Here is a 19288-nt window from a genome sequence, read left to right as displayed (position 1 = left end):
TAAACATCTTTAAGACAAGATTTATATTTAATACTTAGCTTTTATAATTCTCAAAATGCTTTATTCAGTGACAGCCACATATAAGACAAACACATGCAAGAATGAACAGAACAATGCATTATCAGCCACAGAGGGCAAAAAACTGGAAAAAAAGGCAAAAATTCAGAGAATGTCCAAGATGATATTTCCATTAAAAAAATAAGACAATAGGCCGGGCGCAGTGGCTCAAGCCTGTAATCCTAGCACTTGGGAGGCCGAGGTGGGTGGATTGTTTGAACTCAGGAGTTCGAGACCAGCCAGAGCAAGAGCGAGACCCCGTCTCTACTAAAAATAGAAAGAAACTATATGGATAGCTAAAAATATATAGAGAGAAAAAATTAGCCAGCCATGGTGGCGCATGCCTGTAGTCCCAGCTACTCGGGAGGCTGAGGCAGAAGGATTGCTTGAGCCCAGGAGTTTGAGGTTGCTGTGTGCTAGGCTGATGCCACGGCACTCTATCCCGGGCAACAGAGTAAGACTCTGTCTCAAAAAAAATAAAATAAATAAAATAAGACAATAGATTCCTTTCTGTGGCTAGACAATTTGAATCAACAAACATTAACTTTTTATACACAAGATATCATGCAAGTTTATATTATCTCATTTAATCATCTGATTAAATGGATTGAATTATGTTCCCTAAAATGTATGCTGGGTCACAGGCACAGTGAATGTGACTTATTTGGAGACAGGGTCTTTGCAGATATAATCAAGTTAAGATGAGGTCATACTGAATTAGAGTGGACCCTAAATTCAATCACTGGTATCCTTATAAGAAGGCCATGTGCAAAAACAGGGAAGAGACATACAGGGAGAATGCCATGTGATAACAGAGGCAAAGATTGGAGTGAGGTGGCTGCAAGCCAAGGATTGCCAGCAACCGTCAAAAGCTAGGAAAGAGGCATGGAATAGATTCTCTCTCATCAGAAGGAACTAACCTTGCCAACACATTGATTTCACACTTGTGGCCTCCAAAACTATAAAAGAATAAATTTCTATTGTTTTAAGCCACCAGTCTGTGGCACTTGGTTACAGTGGCTCTGGAAAAATAATACAGGGATAAAAGATAAGTTGACATGTTTCTTGTTCTCAAGTAGCTTATTGTCTACCAAAGGGGACTATTCTAATATAAAGGTAAATTGGATCAGTATATAAATATATCAGAGTTTTGTACCCACCTCACATTCTCTTGGCTCACTTTAACTCTACTCATTGCTGCATAAATCAGCTCATTGCAGATGGAAACTGACGGCACGTCAGCTGCACCAGGTTATCTTTTGCTTTCTGTCCTAGGGCATCCCAGTGTGGGTTCCCAACACTCATGCATGTACAACTCATAGAAGAGTGAACACTTCATGGGGCAATCACTGACCAAAGGGGAATAGGAGCTAGCACATAGTTCTTTTCCTTGGGTGGACAATTCTGAGGCATATTCTATATGGTTCCTCAGAAAGTTCTGGCAGATCAAACCACAGTTGTCCAAAGTGGTGACCAACCTGAGAACACATGCTTTTACTATCTGTCCCTCTTTCCCTGTTTCACTCTTTCCAGGCCTATACTTCTATTCCGTGGATCACTTTCCAAAGTAAAATACTTCACAAAAGGCCTGCCCCTCAGCACTCAGATTGACAGGAGACTCAGACTAAGATAAGAAAAAAATTAGATTGAGTCAAACTGTGCCCAAAAAAAGAAAAAAAAGAGAGGAAAAAAAAGAATAAAATTAGAATTCAAGGGCAAATTTGGGTTCCAAAGCATTGACAGAGAATGCTACAGGAGTCAGACCTTGCTGAGAAAACTGAGGAAAGTGTCCAAAATAGAAAAGCCATTTTAGAAGGGACCTGAGAGGTGGCATGATTATAAGAAATATAAATATGAGAGGACAGTATTCCAGGAGAAGGAACAGCACGATCAAAGTTCAGAGGCTGGAAAAATGATGTACATTTGGGGGAAGAGATGGTCATCTAATTTAGCTGAAATACAGTGTGGAGGAATCAGGGAAAAGAGGGAGGTTAAAAGGGTGTAAATACAGACTGGAACAACATTGTTGCTAGGTGACCTCACAGTGTATGGAAGCTGGGGTTTGAATAGAGAACCTACAGAAATGGAGTTATAACAAGCCTAGGGTACAAAGGGAAACTTAAGGCCATGTTGCTTTAACGTTTCTCAGTTTCTATTACAGACTATGTCAGAAATAGCTAATATACTGACATAAATTAAATGATGACGTTATAAAACCAAGAACCTAGAAACAGCTAGTGAAAAATATATTTCAATACTGTTCAAAGGGGTGGGTACGTGACTCACACCTGGGAGGCTGAGGCGGGAGTATCACTTGGGGCCAAGAGTTCAAGACTGCAATAAGCTATGATTGTGCCACTGCACTCCAGCCTGGGTGACGGAGTAAGACCCTGTTTCAAAAAACCAAACCAAACCAAGAAAATCCCCCAAAAATGTTCAATGAATATCTGGTTATCGTCTTAGTGATCATTATATATTATTCTATACTTTTAACAAATCTGATAAATGAAAATCTGAATTTACCAAAAAACGTAACACTCATTCACAAAAGTATAAATAAACGTAACAAAACAAAACAAAACAGTTCAACTTAAAAAATAAAGAACTATATGTATGTGCCTGTGGTAGAAAGAATAATGGCTCCACAAAGATGTCCACGTCCTGACTCCCAAAATCTATGAATGTGTAACCTTACATGGCTCAAGAGACTTTGCAGATGTGATTAAGTTAAGGATCTTGAGGCAGATATTCCTCAATTATCTAGATGGACCCAATGTAATCACAAGGGTTCTTATGAGGAGGAGGCAAAAGGGTTAGTCAGAGAGATTTAGTATGCTGCTGGCACTGAAGATGAAGAAAGGGGCCATGAGCCAAGGAATGCAGGTGGCTTCTAAAAGCTGGAAAAAAGCAAGGAAATGGATGCTTCCCTAGAGCCTCTGAAGGAAATACAGAGCTGCTGCTATCTTGATTTTAATCCAGTGAAAACCATTTTAGACTTCTCTGTCCTCTAGGACAGTAAGATGATAAATTTGTGTTGTTTTAAACCACTAAGTTTGTGGTAATTTGTTACAACAGCAACGGGAAACAATGCCCTATGATCCAATGATCCCTCTCCTAGGGATAAATTCCTGAGAAATCTTCTTATTGGCCCATGTAATTATCTTAAAATATATCCACAAATTCTTTGAAACTACTTTTTTAAAGAGATATATCCTGATTCCTGTCTTGTTTGAGCTGTATTTAGTGACTCACTTTTAATAAAGAGAATGTGGTAGAAGTAATGGTGTGTGGCTTCTGAGACTAGGTCTTAAATGGTCTTTCTTGTTGAGATCATTAGGGGAAGCCAGCTGCCATATTATGAAGATATTCAAGCAGCCCCATGGAGAGACTCACATGACAAGCAACTGAGGCCTCTTGCCAACAGCCAATGAGAAGCTGAGATTATGTGAGTGAACCATTTTGGAAGAGAATCCTTCAGTCTAGTCAAGGCTTTCAGATGAGAGTAGCTCTGGCTGACAGCCTGACTGCAACTTCATAAGAGATCCTGAGTCAGACAACCCAAATAAGATAGTCCTGAATTCCTGCCCCACAGAAACTCTGAAATAATAAATTTTTGCTGTTTAAGCCAGTAAGTTTTGGTGTAATTTATTATACAGTGATATGTAACTAACATAGTCCATACAGAGTCACGTACAAGGATGTACACAATAGCAGTGCTTGTGGTAAAAGAGATTTGGAAAAAACTTAGAGCCTTCACTAGAGGAACAGTGATAAACACTACAGAATACTATATAGTAAAGTTAGCATCACAAACTAGATGGACATAAAGTATAATGGATAGATCTTAAAAGCAGTACTGAGTTAAAAAATGTTTGCAGATCTAAGTATACACAAAAGAAGTGAAAGCAGGGACTCAAGCTGATATTTGTACACTCATGTTCACAACAGCATTATTCACAATAAACAAAAGGTGGAAGCAACCCAAGTGTCCACTGACAGATGAATGGATAAACAAAATGTGGTATATACATACAATGGAGTATTATTCAGATTTCAAAAGGCAGAAAATTCCAACGCATGCTACAACATGAATGAACCTCGGGGACATTGCGCTAAGTGAAATAAGTCAGAACAAATATTATATAAAAGAACAAATATTATATAATTCTTCCTACATGAGTTTCCTAAAGTAGTTAAATTCGTAGAGGCAGAAAGTAGAGTGGTTGCCGGGAGTTGGGGGAGGAAGAAATGGGGAGATACTGTTTAATATATACAGAGTTTCAACTGGGCAAGATTTAAAAATTCTGGAGATGGATGGTGGTGATGGCTGTGCAACAATGTGAATGTATTTAATGCCATAGAACTGTATACTTAAAAATGGTTAAGATGGTAAATTTTATGTTATGTATATTTTATCACAATAAAAATTTTTTAAAACCTCAATTGTAAAAAAAAAAAACACACAAAATGATGCTAAATATTTCCCAAGAATTCACCCATATTTAATAACACACTTGAATGACTGTCCACAAGGAGAGTGGGAGTAGAGTATGGGAATAAAGGGGAGAAGGCTTGCCTTATGTGGACTTATGATATCATGATTTGACTTACAAAAACAATTTTTGAGAACATATCTATTCATCTAACCTTCTCATATATTCAAGATGCTTAGTACTTCAAAAGTAATTTACTCTTCAAAACTATCTGTGATCACAAGCAGATTCTATGAAAAAGCACAATGTTTTAAAGAGCAATCCACTATGTTCTTCTAAATTAGAAGATATTTTACACTACATAAAAATTTAAAGATCCTAGGAGTAGCCAAAGCAATCGGTATTTAACTTGCAATAAAGTTTCACACAGTTCTATTGTAAGTTTCCTAGAGGTTAGTTTCTATGTCTTATTTGACTCTTTAGCACCTTTCATAGGTCTAACACTTAGAAAGTACTCAAATATGTAGCAAATGTATTTCCTCAAGTATTACTCCTCTATTATTCGGAATCATAATGCTCTATCCCATCGTATGTGCCATACAGATAGGTTTCACTCAGGCTCTGCCTCAAAAAAAAGAGGGGAGATCAAAATTGAAGAGAACATTTAAACATATAAAAGTATAAAAGATTGGTTAAATTATGTGAAATTAACAGTACAAAATGGAGAAAAATGATAAAATCAAAATCTACAAAGCAAGTAATGCAAATAGAAAACATCAATAGCTTTGATTCAGTTCATAAAGTATACTTATGAATATTTAATTTTCAATTCCTTAATAGCACAATTCTGGCCACATCAACTAAAAAATGAATAATTTCAAAGACCACTAAAGCCAATACCTCAGTCATATATATTTTACACTGTAATAGGAATCAAATCAACTTAATTTAGTTCTTTATTTCTTATTTAATTCAGAAAAATATCTCAATCTAATGCTGTCCTATTTAGAGTGTTCATATGATTTTAAGATCATTCCAAAAAAGTATGCTTATGAATATCATTACGAAAATTGCTGCCTCTCCATTTGCTTAGTTACCAGGTATTTTATGAAGCATTCTTATATTGTAGTTTTTCCTACAACTAAGTAGGAATTCTTTTTCATTTAATGATTTGTTAGTGATTTATGTTGCTTTAAAAATCATTTGTTATATGTTATATTGTATTTTATGTAATAAGAGACATTACAAAATAGTTTCATAGAATTAGAATAAAATAGTTAGAAGACTTAAGCTCTTCACATTCCTATACAATATATGACCTTGGAATAAAGTCACAAGCATACCTTATTAGGAGTACTCTAACACTTAAAATGAAAATTAATGGTAAAAGATCATTTATGTAAAAGTAAGAATTTTATAAACTCTCAAGCCCTATGCTAGGTGAGATTAAAAGAATTGAATATTAGCTATTAAATTTCATTTGGAATTTTAATGTGATATCTTTAATTCTAGCTACAGTTTCCACTAGATTTTTAAAAAGAGACCTAAGTACTATTAATCCTGATATCCATGATCAAGTAATTTTTAAAGCATAAATAATTTTTTAAAGAATAAAATTGTCTTAATTTATCAATGAAAAATTTATGTTATCTTATTTAAGTCCAATTCCCTATTATCTAGAAAAAAATTACTGAAAACAAAATGGTAAGTTCTCTTAAGACTTTCTATTACCTAAACACTATTTTAAGAGGCACTGTTACTTATCCTGGAGGGCTTTACCACTGCCACCCTTGGTCAGGGAGTGGGGAGGTGTGGAGAACTGACTACCATAAATATACATAAAGACACGGCATTTAAAACTGTACTCAATCTGAAGACATATGTTTTTAAACATTTAGGTAAAGGGAAAAAATAAGTGCAATGAAAAACACTTTATATCAAGAGTATATCTTATGAGTATTCACTAAAAAGAAATACATCTAAAAGAAAAGCCATGGTCCTTTAACATATTTGCCTGTACACTTTATTCAATGACAACTAAAAGTGACCCAGGAGAAATATACAATTACTTAATAAATATAGATCTTAAACATTGGGCCTAGAAAAAATGTATCACCAAAATTTTGACATTTACATTATAAAGCGATTTGCTCTTCAATGACCTAATTAATGACATAAAAGCTTCACTAACAAAGGAAAAGATCCACTGTTTCATACATAATTTATTAAGATTTCCTTTAGGATTTATGTTAAATCAAAGAATTTGACCATCTCTTTTGTAATGTAGAATTCAAGTGTCTGATACATTCCACTGTCAAAACATTCACAGCCTGATATTTCTCCTACTTTAAAAAGCAGAATAATTTTCTCTCCTATTCAGGGTACATTATAAACTATGGCTTCTTGTAAATGGACTTCTACCCCCAACATTTGCTGCAAGGTTTCTTATTCCTCTGCAGTCGTCTTTTCAGCCTAACGGGGAGAAAAGCACTGCTGCAGTCACCCGCAAAAAGCCACTACCTCTGCATTTTGTAACTAACAAAGAACACTGGTATCTTTTTGCCTCCCTATTCACAGGGAGTTCACTTAGATGTTTTACAAAAGCAGGCACATTACTGGTGACCAGTATTTCACCAGTCAACCACCAACACTCAAGCTCTGCAGTAACTGCCTCCTCCTTTCCTCCCATCCCCAGTAGCCCTTTCTACTAGATTCACATCAGCCATCAGCAGCAGCATTGTATCCCCTCTTTTGGCTACCACTGCATGTGTCCTTGTCGCCAGGGAGGAAAAAAGGCCTTTCAATGGGCTAGAGCTTTTGCTCCTCACCATGAATATGCTCCATTCTTTGTTGTCCTCTACCCGTTTCCTTAGATACTGTTATTCCACTCTACTCTGTCAACAGGCATTATAAAAACAAAACCCCCTTCCAGCTTCAAAAACAGCTCTTTCTCACAAGACTCCCCTTAACACTTCTACCCCTCCCCCACTTCTTCCTCTTCTGTCAAAAAGCCTGGATCAGAAGCACAGGAAATCCATCTCCAGTGCTGCAGTGGGGGGCGGGGGGTGGGGGTGACGCCCCTGCCTCCTCGATTGGCATGTGGCAGTGGACCCCGTGCCAAGGAAAGGCCATCGGTTTAAGACAGTGCGAGGGAAAATTGCCACCCCCCTCCTCCCGCAGCAAGCCTGGCCATCGTGGCTCCAGCACCTACCCCATTTCCGAGCCCGGCAGCACCTCCATTCTGTCTCCGGTGACACCCCGGCCGGCTGCGCCAATACAGCCACATGTCGGTCACGTGTGCCCACGCCCAGCCAATCACCAGCCTCCCGACGGGAACGGGGAGCGCTCTGGTCCGCATCCAGCGGATTACACAGCTGCTTCACGCCCCGCTTCCCAGCCCGACCGCACTCCGTAGCAGGGCACCCCGCACAGGGCAGGGGGCCCCGCCCCGCCCGCCGAAAGGCCGGCCTGAGCCCCAGCCCCACATCAAGTCCCGAGTCTCCTTCGCTGCCCCATCCCTGGTAACCCACGGAAGCTGACGGTAGCTGACAGGCATAACAGGGCGGGGTAAGGGACGTCCACGGGGCAGAAAGATCAGCATGAGACGCTGGAGGTGGGAGGGGGAGTAAAAAATTGTATCTCATACGCTATGATTTACATACTTACATGTAACAGAATTCTATTAAATGTATTACAACGAATAATTTTAGATTACAGACCACTGACTTGTTAGGTAAATCACTCGAATTATGTTTGAATTAAAAATACAGTTACCAGAAAAGCTATGATGGCAGCACAGCATAGTGGTTGAGTCAGAACCCTGGAGTCATGTGGACTGGGCTGAATCTTTGCTTCTGCCACTCCAGCTCTTTAACGTTAGTCACTTAACTCTCAGTGCTTCAGTTTCCTCTACTATAAAATGGGAATGGAAGTATGGAATGGAGGAGTTAAAATATATGAAGCAGTATTAGAGAAGTCCCTGATATACAGTTATGCTGTTAGCTACTACTAATCTGAGGTTTAAATTTAATATTTTAATACAAATTCTCCATTCCATTTAAAGCCAACCATGTAAAGCTTAAATTACCAATTTCATGAGTTAGAAGGACAAAAATCCAAATTGCCAAGAATTTAAAATTCTGGTAGGGAACACAACAAAGTGACTATAGTCAACAATAGGTTGTGGTATTCTTTAAAAGAGTGGAATTGGAATGTTCCTAACACAAAGAAATGATAAACACATGAGGTGATGGATACACCAATTACCTTGATTTGATTAATACACATTATATGTCTGTATCAAAACATCATATGTATCCTATAAATATATAACTATTAAGTAGTTATATATTTATATAATAATTAAAAATTTAAAAATTTAAAAAACAAATGGGGAGAAAGCAGTTTCCATTATCTATTTAGAATTTAAAAGGAAATTAAACTTTAGGTTTTCTAAATGAGGTATATCTACTATAATGTTTTATTAATTTTTCAAATTAATAGTGTGAAAAGCAAGTTATTAAATAGCATATTTGAGGCAATCTCATTTTATTAAAAATTATATATATTAGAAAATTAATAGACACACAAGAAAGTGTTCATAGAGGTTATCCTTGGAAGGTAGGATTATAGGGCTATTTCTGCTTTGCTTTTGCGTTTTTGGATTTCTTGTTCTTTATTAGTCCTTGTGTTATAATGCCTGACATGTAGCCAATACATTCTAAATATCTGTTGAATGAACAAATGAATGACTTCCACACTGACCACATAGTACTATAATTAGAAAAATCATATATTAAAAGTTTAAATACATTTAGAAATTATTAATATCTTCATATTAAAATAAAGGACTTGAATCAATTTCATTCCATCCTAAATAACTCTATTATGAAAATGACTTAGTTTTACGAAATGTTTTCAAGATTCCTCTGACTAAAAGAACATGATTCACTGCATAGGACTTATTTATACAGTCACTGATTATTTGTGACAAATTCAGAATAGATAATTTCTCATAATGCCTAGCATTTACAGAGGAAAAGGATCTTTCAAAACAAAGAGTACATTTTAAAAGTTCCTCAAAATAACTTCTTAGTACCCTAAGAAACAATTGTAACTCCGACTATGATTCAAGCTATTATTTAGTAAACCACTTTGTAGCCAAAATATTTGTCTAAATTTTTACTGCATGTATTGTAGAAATTAGTCAGTGATTTAAATGACAGTTTTAAAGAAAGCTATGGGCATTACATCTTCATTAATCACTATGCTTGAAATCTAAAAGCAAGCCAATCTAAAAATTTTACATTTTATAATGTTTCCAATTGAATTATTCAGTAACATTTTTCAAACCAGTTTCCTCAGGAATTCCAAAAGTTTTATATGAATTTTTTAAACTACATTTAGCTGTTTTAAAACTATAATTAGGCTAGGTATGGTAGCCCATGCTTGTAATCCCGCACTTTGGGAGGCCAAGGTAGGAAGATCACCTGAGGCCAAGAGTTCGAGACCAGCCTGGGCAACATAGTCAGAGCTCGTCTCTACAAAAAATTTTAAAAATTATCTGGGCATGGTGGCAAATGACTGTAGTCTTAGCTACTCAGGAGGCTGAGGTGGGAGGATCACTTGAGCCCAAGAGTTCGAGGCTGCAGTGAGTTATAATCATGCCACTATATTCCAGCCTGGGTGACAGAGCAAGACCCTGCCTCTAAAAAAAGAATTAAAACAAACAAAAAAAACCGCAACATAACTAAAAACATATACAATCAAAATATATTGGGACAAATTTGAATATGAAGATCACTGAAGCATGACCTTGTGTTACCAGGTTTGTATGTATCTACAAATAAAGCTCCTGTCATCTCTGTATCTCTATTTAATTGAACATGTTATTGCATTAAACATATATGCATTAAAAATATTTTCTGGGCCGGGTGTGGTGGCTCACGCCTGTAATCCTAGCACTCTGGGAGGCCGAGGCAGGCCGATTGTTTGAGCTCAGGAGTTCGAGACCAGCCTGAGCAAGAGTGAGACCTCGTCTCTACTAAAAATAGAAAGAAATTATCTGGCCAACTAAAAATATATATAGAAAAAAATTAGCTGGGCATGGTGGCGCATGCCTGTAGTCCCAGCTACTCAGGAGGCTGAGGCAGGAGGATCGCTTGAGCCCAGGAGTTTGAGGTTGCTGTGAGCTAGGCTGACGCCACGGTACTCACTCTAGCCCGGGCAACAGAGCGAGACTCTGTCTCAAAAAAAAAAAAAAGAAAAAAAAAATTTTCTGATCAAAATAAAATACAGAAATAAGTTGTACGATAAGGCTATTTTAAGAATGCACTGACAAACATGCCCTTGATTTCAAATATAACCAGCTTCACTGTTTTTAGTAAATGGCTTCATAAGTAAATGCTATAAATATGAACACATGATTTACCTCCCCCCACCCAAAAAAACCCTCCAAACCTTCTACAGCTAAAAAAGTGACTAAATAGGATTAATAGGATTCTTCATGTTTTAAATCTTGTACTCCATTTCTACACAGACACATTTGACCTAATTTAAGACTTGTGGTTTAGAAAAATTGACAAGAAGAATACAGGCAACAATATTGACTATGTAGAGTTAAAATTAGTGCTCCTTTCAGTTGCCGTAATTGATTCCTGTGCTTTATCAATAAACTTAACTGTTTCTCTTTACTGAAGATGTGTCTATAGAGATCACAAAAGTTTTTTTTTTTTCTGGTGACAGACTCTCACTCTGTTGCCCAGGTTAAAGTACAATGGCATTATCTATCATAGCTCATTCTAACCTTGAACTCCTGTGCTCAAGCAATTCTCCTGCCTCAGCCTCCCAAGTAGCTGGGACTACAGGGTGTGTGTCACCATGCCTGGCTAAATTTTTTCTTTTTTCTTTTTTTAAGGAGGAGACAGAGTCTGGCTATGTTGCCCAGGCTGATCTTGAACTCCTGGGCTCATGCAATCCTTCCATCTGAGCCTCCCAAAGTGCTGGGATTACAGGCATGAGCTACTGCTCCTGGCCAAGGTTTTTTTTTTTCTTTAAAAATCATAACTATGCATTGAAAAGACAGTTGCTAATGTAAATTTGACTTCTATAGGAGATAAGGCACCAAATAAAGCTCAGATTTATTTAGATTTATGCTAGCCTATGGTAGGGTGGAAAAGCATAAGAAGAGAATAAAATGAGTTAGATTTCCAAGGCCAAATTGGCTGTGAAGACTTTTCTATACCTTTCATGGGACATGAAAAGGAGGTGAAATGTTACAATGGCAATGAGATTTTTAGTGATGTATAAACTAAGTAGGAGAGAAATACATTCACAGTCTGCTATAAGCCAGACTTATCTGTGTGTTCTGTGTTACCTCAAGAGATGACAGTCTCAAAAGCATTCCTAGCATCAACAATAGAATTATCAAGGGGGCCCACTGTAAGAGTCAATGTAAAGGCCCAGTGCAATTATTTTTTCTCCTACAATCTCTCTCCTCTCTAATCAGCAAATGTCAAGATCTTTTCTTTTACACTCCTGTTTAAGAACATTCCATGGCTTTCCACTGCTGACAGTGGAAGTGAGACAGTTTGGAGTTTAGTCATGGAGTACCCTGAAGGCCATGTCAATTAGTCTTTTCAACAATAAAAATATTTTCTAAGTGTATTAAGTTTCCCATGGCTATCACAACTAATTACCATAAATTTAGTGGATTAAAACAACATAAATTTAATATCTCACAGTTTTATAGTTCAGAAGTCCAAGACGGGTCTCACTAGGCTAAAATCAAGGTGTTTACAGGGATGCACTCCTTTTTGGAGGCTCTAAGGAAGAATCTGTTTCCTTGCCCTTTCCACCTTCTAGAGATGGACAGCATTTCTTCGTTCATAGCCCTTTGCCTCCATCTTCAAAGCTAGCAATGGTGGGTTGAGTCCTACTCACTCCAAAGGACTCTGATTCTATCATATCTCCTTCTCTGACTCTCATTTTCCTGCCTCCCTCTTCCACTCTTAAGGAACCATGTTAAAGATCCTTACATTGGACCCCCCTTGATAATCCAGGATAATCTCCCTATTTTCCCATCACCTGATTAGCAACCTTAGTTCCCCTTTGTCACATAACCTAACATTCACAGGTTCTGGGGATTAGGAAGTAGATATCTCTGGGGAGCCATTATTCTGCCTACCACACTATAGGTTTACCTCCAACTATTTCAGAACTTTTATCCTAATAAATAATCAAATTAACTAAATAATCAGCCATTTCTAAAATCTATAGCTTCTTACTCTTACAACTCTTTGCTAGTCCAATGTGATACATTAGAAACCTTCAGCACATGGAGATTGAAGATTTAGGTTTAAGTTCTGAATCTTTCATTTTGTAGCTCTATGACTCTGGAAAACTTTACCTTCCTTAAGGTAACTTAATCTTTCTAAGACTTGACTATTCCTTCATATTTGTAAAATGGGAATAACTATCTGTTTGGCTTATTTTACAGGGCTGTTACAAGGATCAAATGTGTAATTGTGAGCAAGCTTTTATGAACTGTGAAATACTTTTTAAAAGTAAAGGATTATTAATTGCTCTACTAGTCCAAATTAAGGTTCAGCTCAAACATAAATTTCTATGAAGTAATCTACCATTCCACCTAGAGTCAATTCACCCTCTTCTTCCCTCCACTGTTCCTACCACTTTAATGGCACAAGCACACTTCGTACCTCTGTGTGTACATCTCCTATCCCATTCATGACGATAAAAATCTCAAAGGAAGAGTCCACATCTGATTTTATATTGTATCTCATGATGTGTATCAGAAAGCTTTCTAGGTATCTTGTATACATACTGGAAATTAACATCATAAAAAATACATATGAAAAAAATGTATGCAAAAAATACATATAGAAAAATGTTTTATCACCTTAAGGAATCAAAGAACTAGAAATAAAAACAAGAGTGCCATTTCACCTATTAAATAGGCAATGACATTTTAAAACAACATTGCAGGGTCAGTGAGGATACACGAAAATAGGCAATATCTTTCAAAAGTCTTTAAAATGTTTCAAAATGCTTGCTATGGTTTCAATATGTCCCCCAAAAAGCATGTGTTGGAAACTTAATCCCCAATACAACAGTGTTGGGAGGCGGGGCTTAATGGGAGGTGTTCGTGTTCCACTCTCATGAATGGATTAATGATGATTATAAAAGGGCTTGAGGCTGTAAGTTTGATCTCTTGCATCTCTTGCCCTTCCTCCTGCCATGAAATGACACAGTAAGAAGGCTCTTGCCAGGTGCTGGTCCCATGCTCTTGGACTTCCCAGGTTCCAGAATCATGAACCAGTAAATTTCTGTTCATTATAAATTACCCAGTCTCAGGTATTCTCTTACTGCAGCAGAAAACAGGCAAAGACAATGCTTATACCCAAGCAAGCCCAATTAAAAGAAATTATTCTATGTACAGACACATGCACAAAGATTTATAATTTAAAGATATTTGACATTATTTACACTATTGAAATGATAGAAAAAAACCTCTATAATTTCTAACAACAGCTTGGTTAATTATTCCTCTGGAACATTTATAGGATGATTAAAATTATGTTATATTAGATAATTAGATGATATATAATTGTTTTGTATAATTCCTGTGATATTAGGTGAAAATGCAGAATATTGTATGTTTAATACCAACTAGCTTTTTTAAAAATTAATTATATAATCCTTTGAAGTGAGGTATCACAAGGATGCAAAAACATGTACCACATGTACTTGCCATCAAATTGGTACTAACTGATCGACACTAAGGTGTTCACATGGTAGTAACACTCACTAGGCGCCAGTCAGCTAGAGGGGGTAAACCCACAACTAATGGAAGCGGAGTGCACTGTATAGGAGAAGGACATGCTTGTAGCCCTGGCTTGGGTGAGGCAAATGCATTACATGTAACCAAAATGTTTGTACCCCCATAATATCCTGAATTTAAAAAACAAGAATAAATAAATAAATAAAATATGAATTCCAAGAAAAAATGAATTATACATGTATACAGAGAAAACCAGCAAGAGATAACCAAAATTTCAAAATGATCCTCCCTGGGCATAGAATTTTAAATGTATAAAATTCCCATAACTTTGTCAGGTGCAGTGGCTCACGCCTGTAATGCTAGCACTCTGGGAGGCTGAGGTGGGAGGATCACTTGGGGCCAGGAGTATGAGACTAGCCTGAGCAAGTGCAAGACTGAGACCTCATCTTTACAAAAAATAGAAAAATTAGCTGGGCATGGCGATGTGTGCCTGTAGTCACAGCTACTTGGGAGGGTTTGGCAGGAGGATTGCTTGAGCCCAGGAGTTCAAGGTTGTAGTGAGCTACAATGAGGCCACTGCACTCCAGCCTGGACAACAGAGCAGGAAAGAAAAAAAAAATCTCAAAAGAAAAAAAAATTTCCCATAACTTAACACATATAATTTCTACACTTTTTTTAAGTTAAGTACTTCCAGGTTGGACAAAAATTGAAGTCACAACATTTGAAGGAGAGAGAAATTAATATTTATTTCTCATTTAACCTACAGCCAAAGGCAGATTCAGATTTTGTGGAGGACAGGCACATATATAAATAGGGGAGGAGGGGCTCCTTAAGAAAAATAAAAATTTACTCAAAACGCTAGGGCCTTAGAAAGAGTCATGCAATTAGGTTCACTAAACTTTGCTAGTTTCATGATAAATCTGCTTCTAAGACCAGTAGTAGACATTTTAGGCATTTTCATAGATATATGATCTCATCTAATCCTAACAACACTTCTTTTTTTTTGGTTTTTTTTTTTTTTTTTTGAGACAGAGTCTCGCTCTGTTGTCTGAGCTAGAGTGCTGTGGCATCAGCCTAGCTCACAGCAACCTCAAACTCCTGGGCTTAAGCAATCCTTCTGCCTCAGCCTCCCAAGTAGCTGGGACTACAGGCATGCACCACCATGCCCGGCTAATTTTTTCTATATATATTTTGTAGCTGTCCAAATCATTTCTTCCTATTTTTAGTAGAGATGGGGGTCTCGCCCTTGCTCAGGCTGGTCTCGAACTCCTGACCTCGAGCAATCCTCCCACCTCGGCCTCCCAGAGTGCTAGGATTATAGGCGTGAGCCACCACGCCTGGCCAACACTTCTGTAGAGATAAAAATATCACTATTCACACACATCAAGAACTGAGGGTCAGGCCGGGCACAGTGGTGCATGCCTGTAGTCCCAGCTACTTGGGAGGCTGAGGCAGAAGGATTGCCTAAGCCCAGGAGTTTGAGGTTGCTGTGAGCTAGGCTGACGCCACGGCACTCTAGCCCGGGCAACAGAGTGAGACTCTGTCTCAAAAAAAAAAAAAAAAAAAAAAACACAACACAAAACTGAGGCTCAAAGAAACTTCAAAGCTTATCCAAGTCCACAACACAGTGAATTGTTAGTCTGATTCTCAAGCCAATGTTGATTACACTGCCTCACCCTCTAGGCCTCATGAGTGTGTCACTACACTTAACTAAATTAGATTCACCTATGGTATCTCCCAGACCAGCTTGTATTCCTTCACAGCCTCATCCCTTATAAAAAGCTACTTGTAGTACCCGATGCTTACTGTAGTAACTGGTTGTGCAGTAAGTAGTAGGTGCTCAATAAATATTTACTGAATTAATGTATTTTTTATAATCAGAAACTAAAACAGCTTTGAAAATGTCCTTTGGGAATCCACAATGAATCCCCCTTACCCATCAATCTTTATCAGTGAGAAAATACAGATCTTTCTGGTACAACATCTTTAACAAAGTTTCTTTAATGCAGGAGACATCATGACGTTAATTTAGTTAAATAACTAAAGAGAAACAGAGTTTGGGGTTATATTACAGGGGACAGGGGTGTGGCAAATACAAGGTAATGCCTAGTAGTGGGCACATCAGTAAAGCAAAAAAAAAAATCAGAAAAACTGTGATGACTCAAGTAACAGTTATCCTGAGTTAGTTCTGCTTCACTGCCCTTGTAAGATATTAGATAGGTATTAGGTTAAATAAAACCTATTTATGCAAAATAAGACAGAATTTTGCCTCCAGGTCTTGCCCCATGTGTTACTCTAGTAAATATACTACATTACATGGTAAAAGGAACTTAGCAGGTATAATTAAGGTTATTAATTAGCTGGCCCTAAAATAGGGAGATTGGGTAGACCCAATGTAATCACATGGGCCCCTTAAAAAGTTCAAACCCTTCACTGGCTTCCCGATAAAATTAGAATAAATTTCAAATTATTTATGTTGGCTTGTAACTCTGCATAATCTAGATCTCACTCCTACCGCCTCCATCCCCGCCCCCTTCCATCTTTCTTATACCTTAGAACTACTTTCCTTCAGCCTCAGAAACTCTTGTTACCAAATATTCACATGATTGCTCCTTCATATCATTTAGGTCTTAGCATAAGACCTCTTCAAAGAGACCGTCCATGATCACCTTATCAACACTGCTACCATCCTCAAACTTTCTACCATATATATCATGGAATTTCATATTCAAAGTATTTGAGATCTGAAAAGCTCCATCTATGTATCCGTGTATTTGTTTAATTTTGTCTCCCTCATCATTACTTCCCAAATTGGAATATAAATTCCTTGAGGACAGGAAACTAGATTTTACGGCACTGTTATTTCCCTCACATCTAGAACAGTGTTTGGAGCTTTTTGTTCAATGTATGAATGCAGATGGTATAACAATGAATAAGACATCAACTTATAATCTAGTAGGGGACTAAGACATTTACAACAAAAGTTTTAATACAAGGCAACGGATTGTTAAAGAACGGGAGACTGGATAGGTAATCGAGAAAGACTTCAGAGAGAAAGCAGAAACAGAACTAGTGTCAAAGGACGTTTAGGAATTTTTCTGGGCAGAGATTTCAATCTTATCTGTTAGGTTAAAAAATTTAGACTTCATCCTATAGGCAATTAAAAAAACGTGTTTTAAATAGAAGGGATACATGATTAGAACAAGATCCACAAAGATTAACAGGACTAGTTTCTAGTGTCTACTCAAGAGAAGAAATAATAAGAAACTATATGCATACTATTACTAATTTATAGTTAAACTTAATGGCCAAAAGCTTTTTCAACTGGAAAATATGATTGCAGGAAAAAAAAAACCCCACTAAATTATATATATATGATATATAAGGAATTTATAATGAATTTTATTTTATTTTGTATCATTTTGGAAAATTTGACAGTTATTAATTCCATGTTGTTAATAAAACAAAAAACATTTCACATGTGAATTTACTCTAGTGCAAAAAACCACCACCACCACCAAAAAACCAAACAAAAAATAAAATCACCTTTGGCAACCACTTTACCTAACAAAATATCCAAATATTTGTACATAAGTAAGGAAACTTTTTTTTCTAAATTCTTAACATGTCCTCATCTGGTAAAGCTGCAGTTTTAGGGCAAGCAATGTTTTAAACTATCCTTTCCCTAGCAAAGAAAAAAAATTCTGAGTAACTTTTTAAAGTTAAATGTTTAAAACAAGATTATATACTTGCCTTTTTTTTTTTAAGTATGTCTTCTTTAATATTTTTTAACTTTGATCTTTACCTAAAACCTAAAACCGTTACAAGACTGCTCCGAAGGTACAATTTTACCTTGTATTTTACAATACAAACATAAATTGTATTCATAAAGATATCATTTTAACACAAAAAACTCAGTGACTTAAGGTTGCCAAAACAGCACCAAATGTTTACGGTATTACTAAGGATTCACGAAAAAGGAGCACATAGAATGAGTTTTTTTAAAAAAACCTCTATCCCAGGAAAACAGGATTTAAGTGATTATTTCTTTACCATTTAAAATATCATAAAACACCTAGTTTCCTGGTAAATCATTTATCAGTTTATAACATATGAACCTGCCCTTGAAATACATCAGAATTGACAAGGAAAAAACCAATTTTAATTGATGTTAAAAACAAAATTTCATAATCAAGAAGAGAGATCATCTAAATAAACACAATCAGAGATGAAAAAGGAGACATTATCACTGACACCACAGAAACATAAAATATCAGCAGAGACTTATGAACAGCTGTATGCTCACAACTAGAAAACCTAGAGAAAACAGGTGAATTCCTGAACATATACAACCTCCTGAGACTGAACCAGAAAGAAACAGAACTCCTGAACAGATCAATAACAGGTAGTGAGATTGAATCAGTAATAAGAAATCTCCCAACAAAAAAAAGCTCAGAACCAGATGGATTCACAGCTAAATTCTACTAGATGTACAAAGAAGAACTGGTGCCAACTATGATCCTTTGGAACACTGAAACTATTCCAAAAGACCGAGAAGGAGGGAATCCTTCCTAATTCATTCTATGAAGTCAGTATCACCCTGATACCAAAGCCAAGAATGGATGCAACAGAAGAAGAAAACTAGTATGTCTGATGAATAGGGATGCAAAAATCCTCAACAAAATACTAGCAAACTGAATCCAACAGCACATCAAAAGGATAATTCACCACAATCAAGTGGGTTTCATCCCAGGGACGCAAGGATGGTTCAACATATTCAAGTCGATAAATGTGATTCACTACATAAACAAAATTAAAAATTAAAACCTCTGGGAGGCCGAGGTGGGAGGATTGCTCAAGGTTAGGAGTTCGACACCACCCTGAGCAAGAGCGAGACTTCGTCTCTACTAAAAATAGAAAGAAATTAGCTGGACAACTAAAAATATATAGAAAAAATTAGCCGGGCATGGTGGCGCATGCCTGCAGTCCCAGCTACTGG

General features: G+C 36.9%; 1 protein-coding gene across 2 annotated transcripts in view; it reads right to left on the bottom strand.

Moving 5' to 3' along the window:
- The window catches only part of APC (APC regulator of WNT signaling pathway), a 124374-nt gene that overhangs the window by 86759 nt on the left and 18327 nt on the right, over nucleotides 1-19288 (bottom strand). The window contains exon 1 of one of the 2 annotated variants that reach the window (XM_045566170.1): nucleotides 7702-7768. The exons of the other annotated variant lie outside the window; for it this stretch is intronic. The gene's annotated coding sequence lies outside the window, so the exon portion shown is untranslated. Of the gene's footprint in view, nucleotides 1-7701; nucleotides 7769-19288 lie in introns of those variants that run through there. 2 annotated transcript variants of the gene reach the window in all.

Source organism: Lemur catta, chromosome 12, assembly GCF_020740605.2.
Source record: "Lemur catta isolate mLemCat1 chromosome 12, mLemCat1.pri, whole genome shotgun sequence".
NCBI classification, from domain to species: domain Eukaryota; kingdom Metazoa; phylum Chordata; class Mammalia; order Primates; family Lemuridae; genus Lemur; species Lemur catta.
This window is presented reverse-complemented; position numbering and strand designations above follow the sequence as displayed.